Below are 6,538 nucleotides of genomic sequence, written 5' to 3'. Positions count from 1 at the left end.
TAGGAACACTAAGATACATAAGATATAGTTCTTGAACTCCCAAGAGGATCAATCCAGTGAAACAGACAGCTGACTGACCCAGTCCTCATGACCACCATCTACTGTGGGGCCAGTGAAAGTCGAAGAAGGCTTTGCTAAACTGGCAATACGGTTGTTGAGTCTTAAAGGGGCTAGAGTGTTAACCTAGCCATAAACTTTCTACATGACTCAGTTTTTCTTTGACTGTCTTATCCATTGCATTATCAAGATAAATCCATTAATAACAGTGCAATAAAGAAATCTTTAAGAAAACAATTTCCTTTTAAGTAAAGCAGCAGGTGAGTTTTTATATGTAAGAGCTCGGCAGGAGTTAATTTTCTTTCTCTTCCCTGATTCATTTAGCTTATGTTAAACCAGGCATATTTCTCCCATAGTATTTAAAAACCAATATTTAACCATATTTCTCTGAAAATTATTTAGGAATAGGTCTTAATATCCTTCTATTTGAAATGATATGCAAGCCTTCCCTTAATAGAAAAATCTTCATGATGCTTAGAAAGACTGCATTAAAAAAAAAAAAAAAACCTCCAAAACTTGAGAATATGTAGTCCCTTAAATCTACCGTTCCACTGAACAACTTATAAAGTTCTGTGAATACCCACAGAGGAAAATGAAACCCAGTTCCATTTTGCAATTTCCATTGCAATTTCTTCCTTGAAATTTTTAATTATTTTGAGTGGGACTAAAGTTATTAAGCATATGAGATTGAAGAGTTTTTCATAACTGATATATTATCGTTGTCTGTCATGTTAATTCCACTTTGACTTAAACTCTAAAATTAAGCATTTTAAAACAATCAATGCTTCTTTGGGCATTTATCAATTTCTTTTTTCTGAATTGCTTCTCGAATCTCATTCCTTTTTTCTTGGTTTAATTTCCTTCTTATAGAAGGCTATCTTTAGTAGTTCTCTTAGTGATGCTCTATGAATGGAAAACTCTTTCAATATTGGTTGTCAAATTTAAATAATATCATATCTGGCTATACAATTTTAGGTTAACTGATATTTTCTCTCAGTGCCTTGAAACTCTTCTTCATTTCTGACCTTCATAAGTGCTTATACACTTTTGAAGATAGGGTATGTATTTATTCTTTTGCTGCTTTAAACTCCTCCTTTATAAAAGTAAAATCTCTTTTTCCTTGAGTTTCTTCAGTTTGGGGAGATGCATCTATTGGCAGACTTTAAATTTTCACCAACTGTAACTAGCACTCAGCATCTTTCAAAATTTGAGGATTATGTCTTTGTTCAGTTCTAAAAACTACCTCAACTATGATTTCAGTAAATACTGCTTGTTTCTTCTGCTTTCCTACTGAAACCCCTCTAATGTGTTCTCTTCTGGGTCTAACATCCTTTTCTCTATGCCTTTTAACCTCTCTCCCATGTTTTCCATCTCCTTATGCAACTGTGCAGCATTCTAGATCTTTCTTCCAATTTACTTGTGCATTGAGGTTTTAATTTCCATGACCATATTTATTTATATAATATTTGTATTATTACGAGGACTCTTTGGTTGTTTATCAAATCTTCCTGGAATTTTTCCTGATTTTTTTTTTCTAATATTATCTAGCTCTCTTATATCATTTGGCGGGAGGTTGTGGGTAATTTTATATCATTTCAATGGTCTAAAAATATTATTTAGATTATTCTAACATAAATTTCTTGTCCATCTGTTTACTTTTATTTATGATATAGTGTTTTCTTGGGTGGTTTCTCATTTTCGTTGCTAGCTCACCTTCATCAGAATAGGTTTTCTTATGGAATTCCATGTGCAGTGGACTAGGAAACAATGTTCTATAGCAATTCTAGCTTTACTTTCCCAAATGATATAGTTTGGATATTTGTCCCCGCCCAAATTTCATGTTGAATTGTAATCCTCAATGCCAGAGATGGGGCCTGGTGGGAGGTGTTTGGACTATGGGGATGGAACAATCCGTCATGGCTTGGGGCCGTCACATGATAGTGAGTTCTTGTGAGATCTGGTCATCTAAAAGCGTGTAGCCCTTCCTCCTCACTCTCTCTCCTGCTTACTCCTGCACTATGTGACGTGCTTGTTCTGTTTTCACCTTCTACCATGATTGAAAGCTCCCTGAGGCTTCACCAGAAGCCAAGCAGATGCCAGCACCATGCTTCCTGTACAGCCTGCAGAACCATGAGCCAATTAAACCTCTTTTCTTCATAAATTGCCCAGTGTCAGGTATTTATAGCAATGCAGGAATAACCTACCACACCAAGTATTCCAAGGGCTCGAAAGCCTGAACCCAGTTTTTATGTTTATTTATTGGCTTGTTGATTCCTGACATCATACTTATGCACACCACAAGCCTGGGGTTTTACTTCTCCTAAGATACTAACTTGTTTCTCTTTGCACTTCCTGATTGCTTCCCTGGCTTGGCTGGCATAGTTATAATGGCTTGAGGTTGAGGTCCTGTCTTTCTTCTGGGGTCTCAGTCACTGCTCCTCACTATGTATGGTCTCCAAGTCATGTTCACTGTCACTTTGGGAGCATTACTCCTCATTCCCACTCTTAGTGGAATATTAAATCCAGTATTCTCCCAGACCTCTGCAGGCTTTCAAACTTATCACTCTTCATTTAAATTCATTCTTTGTTTCTCACATGTAGTTATAGATTTTCTCTGATACGCCTAGTAATGTATTGTTACATTTTTAGCCACCATTTCTTTGTGTCTAAAGAAATAGGGCGTTTGTTTTAGTTCTGACAACCCTTTATGTTAAGGGTCAATAGAGCCATTGAAATGTTTTTCTCTTCAGATTTTAATCATCAGAAAGGCTGCTTTCCCTTAGGAAGTTGTCCCACAAAATGGTTTCCATAAATTCAATCAATTGGTAAGACGGAGGTCTCAGGTGAAAACTATTTCAAATGCAAACTAGTAAAAAAATCAGGGAGGTAAAAATCTAATATTTCTTGTCAACGATATAGAAAAGTATGTTTTTGTAAACAATTGGTTGACTTTAAACTACAAAAAACTACAAATAGAAATACACATACAAATAAGAAGTATTACAACTGTTTAGATGTATCTCTACTTACTATAGAAGCTTCGCTGTGAAGAGCTAGTCTCATGGTAATACTTTGCTAAAGATGCTAAAATAAAATGTTAATTTAAAATAAATATATTTTATTTGACTACTGTTGTTATTTCTTTTTTTTTTTTTTCTGGAGTACACTATCATTACATTTCTTTGTACCTTTAACAGGGAAATTTTGGGACATGATTATATGCGTGAGCCCTGGGTCACATTTTAAGCCACACAACCAGAAAGACAGATGTTTCTAATGTTTGATGCTGTCCCTTCTATTCAATTACCACATGTGCTCATATATTTTTATTTTTTAAAAATACAGACAAACTTCCACTATGTTGCCCAGGCTAGTGTTTAAATCAGACAAATGCAATTACTTGATTCCAAGATGGTCAATTACTGGTTTGTTTACAATGGGGAGAAACTAGGAAACAAAACTAAATATTTAAACAACTATGGGACATCTGAATGACAGAATGTTAAGCAACTATTAAAACAATGTTTTTGTAGAGAATTAAATGATATTAGTAACTTATCATAACATATTATCAAGCAAACAATAAGACATACAATTGTATTTTGAAAAATATGTATGTGTGTTTAAAAGTAGCAAAATGCAACATACTATAATTTTAGAAATGCTAATAATTCCTAGGTAATTTTAGGTTATCTTGTATTTTCTTTCTATACTTTGAAAATTTTCTACAGGGAATAAAAATTACTTTTTTAATAAAAATGTAAGAAAAACATGTTGGTGTTCCGATAGCAAAGTTTAAATAATCATAAAGGCAGAGTTAAAACTTTTTAAGACCATGCTGCATAGAATTATGAGTGATGAGAACATGGGTTATGCAACAAAGAATCAGCTGTCAAAAAGAAGAGGAAACAAACATATCAAAGGAGGCCAGAAAATTTGCTCATCAGTGCTGTCTGCTAGAACTTTCTGTGATAACAGAAATGTGGTACGTCTGTGCTGTCCCATATGGTAGCCCATTAGCCACATGTGGCTATAGAGCACTTGAAATATGACTAGGAGATGAAGGAACAGAATTTTTAATTTAATTTAAGTAATATTTAAATAGTCATATGTAATTAATGGCTTCCCTGTTGGACAGCACAAATCTACTTGGTCACTTAAGTGTTATTGCCTATTCATTAGTGGGAAGAATAATATACTTATATCAATGATATGTTAATTATATATTAAAAATAAATAATTATAGATAATTACAGTTGGCAGAACTGGCCTAGTTATTTTCCCCACAACAGTGCTGATCTTCCTATGATGAGTCCAAGATTTTGCAATATTTGGCTTTTGCTATGGTTTGGATATCTGACCCCTTCAAGCCTCATGTTGAAATTTGATCCCCATGTTGGTGGTGGGGCCTAATGGGAGGTGTTTGGCTCATGGGGGCAGATCCCTCACGAATGGCTTGGTGCTATCCTAGTGGTAATGACGGAGTTCTCTTTTTAGCAACCACGAGAGCTGGCTGTTAAAAAGAGCCTTGCACTTTCCCACCTCACTTGTGCTTCCTCTCTTGCAATGTGATCTCTGCACATGTCAGCTCCCCTTCACCTTCTACCATGAGAGGAAGCAGCCTGAGGCCCTCACCAGAAGCAGATGCTGGGTGCCATGCTTCTTGTACAGCCTGCAGAACTGTGAGCCAAATAAACCTCTTTTCTTTATAAATTACCCAGAGTCAGCTATTCCTTCGTAGCAACACTAAATGAACTAAGATAGCTTTTAATGACAAAGGTGGCATCTGTTACTACTCTGCATTCTCATCTTCATTTCAGGTAAGTAAATTTTAAGTTTTGGCTTCTCTTAGTTCCAAGACACAACATAAGTCATTCCCTGTTTTTGGGAGGACAGAGTCAGGATGGAGAAAAGAATAAAATTCATTGAAAATTTAAAATTAAGATAATTAAATATGTGAACTATAAGTGAGTAATATAATACCTTCTCCCAGAAAAGATCAGGACTGGGAGTGTTACGAAGCTTTGACATTTCTTAAAGTACACTCTGCTGCGTTTTGTGTATGGTCTATGTGTAATAGCTCATCTTCAACACACACACACACACACACACAAATGTGAGAATAAAATTACTTATTTTCTTATGCAGTTTTGGAGTAAGTTTATTTAGAGCCATAAGTTTTGTATTTTTATTGAAATATATGCTTGTCACCTGCAGTTTTGTAAAAGGATAGCATTTATTCTCTCTCTCTTTCTTCCTCTGTCTCTCTCAAATTGCCTAGAGGGATTAATCCACAGAAATCTACATTTTAGAAAACCTGCTTTAAAAGAGTACTTTTTCTCTATTTCGTGTTTATAGGATAAATGAAACTGTTCTTTCAATGGGTGTTGGCAAAGAAGGTCTGGAAATTTTATATGAATTGCCAAGGACAGAATATTGATCATTAGCCAATCAAACTGGATGATACTGGACATTATACTTAGTCCACAGAAGAAGAATATAGGTATATGCATATAAACATATTTTTAAAATGTTGAATAAGGGACAATTCAGATCTCTTTCAATTTCAGTTCACAACGCACAGTATTTTCAATGTTTCAGGCTTGGCTAAATATACAAGCATCATACATGATTCTAAAGCATTATAGGCTGCTTGCCCTTAAAAATTACCAGTAGCTAACACTTTTGCCAGTTCAGGGTACAAAAAAAAAATAAAGACCAGGAGATGCTAAAATGATCCATGTCACTATGGTTATAAACTTTGAAACTTACAATGCACACCTTAAAATCAACTTAAAGTTTCCAAGGAAACCAATGAAGATATTTTAAGACAAGAATAATATGATTTGCAAATCAAAATCCATTTAAGACTGTTGCCACAGCACTATGTGTTAATTGGTTCTTGCCATATTTTTTTAGGAAGTCAGAAAAAAAAATCTTATGTTTCATGAATCCAGCAATAACTAAGACTGCAACCCTCATTTTCTTACCCGTCTGCCTCGTTAACATGATATATGTCAAACATAATGAAGAATATGTAAAAAAAACCCTTGTTACTGACAAAGATTTTGCAATATCTTCAATAGAATAGAAGAACCAGAAAGAAGCAGCAATAGGTAGGCAGAGAGAGGAAGGGAGGAAACTATTGACTGAGTAACTATGTGTGATTGAATATAAAATGGGATCTCAAAATCAGATTCCATTTTACACCCAACCAAAACTGAGAAAACTGAGGCTCAAAAAAGTGAAGTCATTGACACAAGGTGTCGACTATTAATTGCTGAGCCAGGATATGAAGCCCAGTTAGTCTGATACCAAAACTTATATTCTTCCCAGTGGATCAGACAGAAGGAATGGGAAAATGCTATGCACTCAGGGCACTAAGTGGACGGGTTGGAGCATAGAGCTCAAGTCCTGAACAAATGTATTTCTGCATAAAGAATTAGTCATCGGGGAAGGTCATGCTGGAGCTACGCTGAAG

The sequence above is a fragment of the Mandrillus leucophaeus genome, unplaced genomic scaffold (assembly GCF_000951045.1).
Source record: "Mandrillus leucophaeus isolate KB7577 unplaced genomic scaffold, Mleu.le_1.0 Scaffold466, whole genome shotgun sequence".
Classification (NCBI taxonomy): Eukaryota; Metazoa; Chordata; class Mammalia; order Primates; family Cercopithecidae; genus Mandrillus; species Mandrillus leucophaeus.
The sequence above is the reverse complement of the archived record's forward strand: the minus strand, read 5'-3'. Positions refer to the sequence as shown.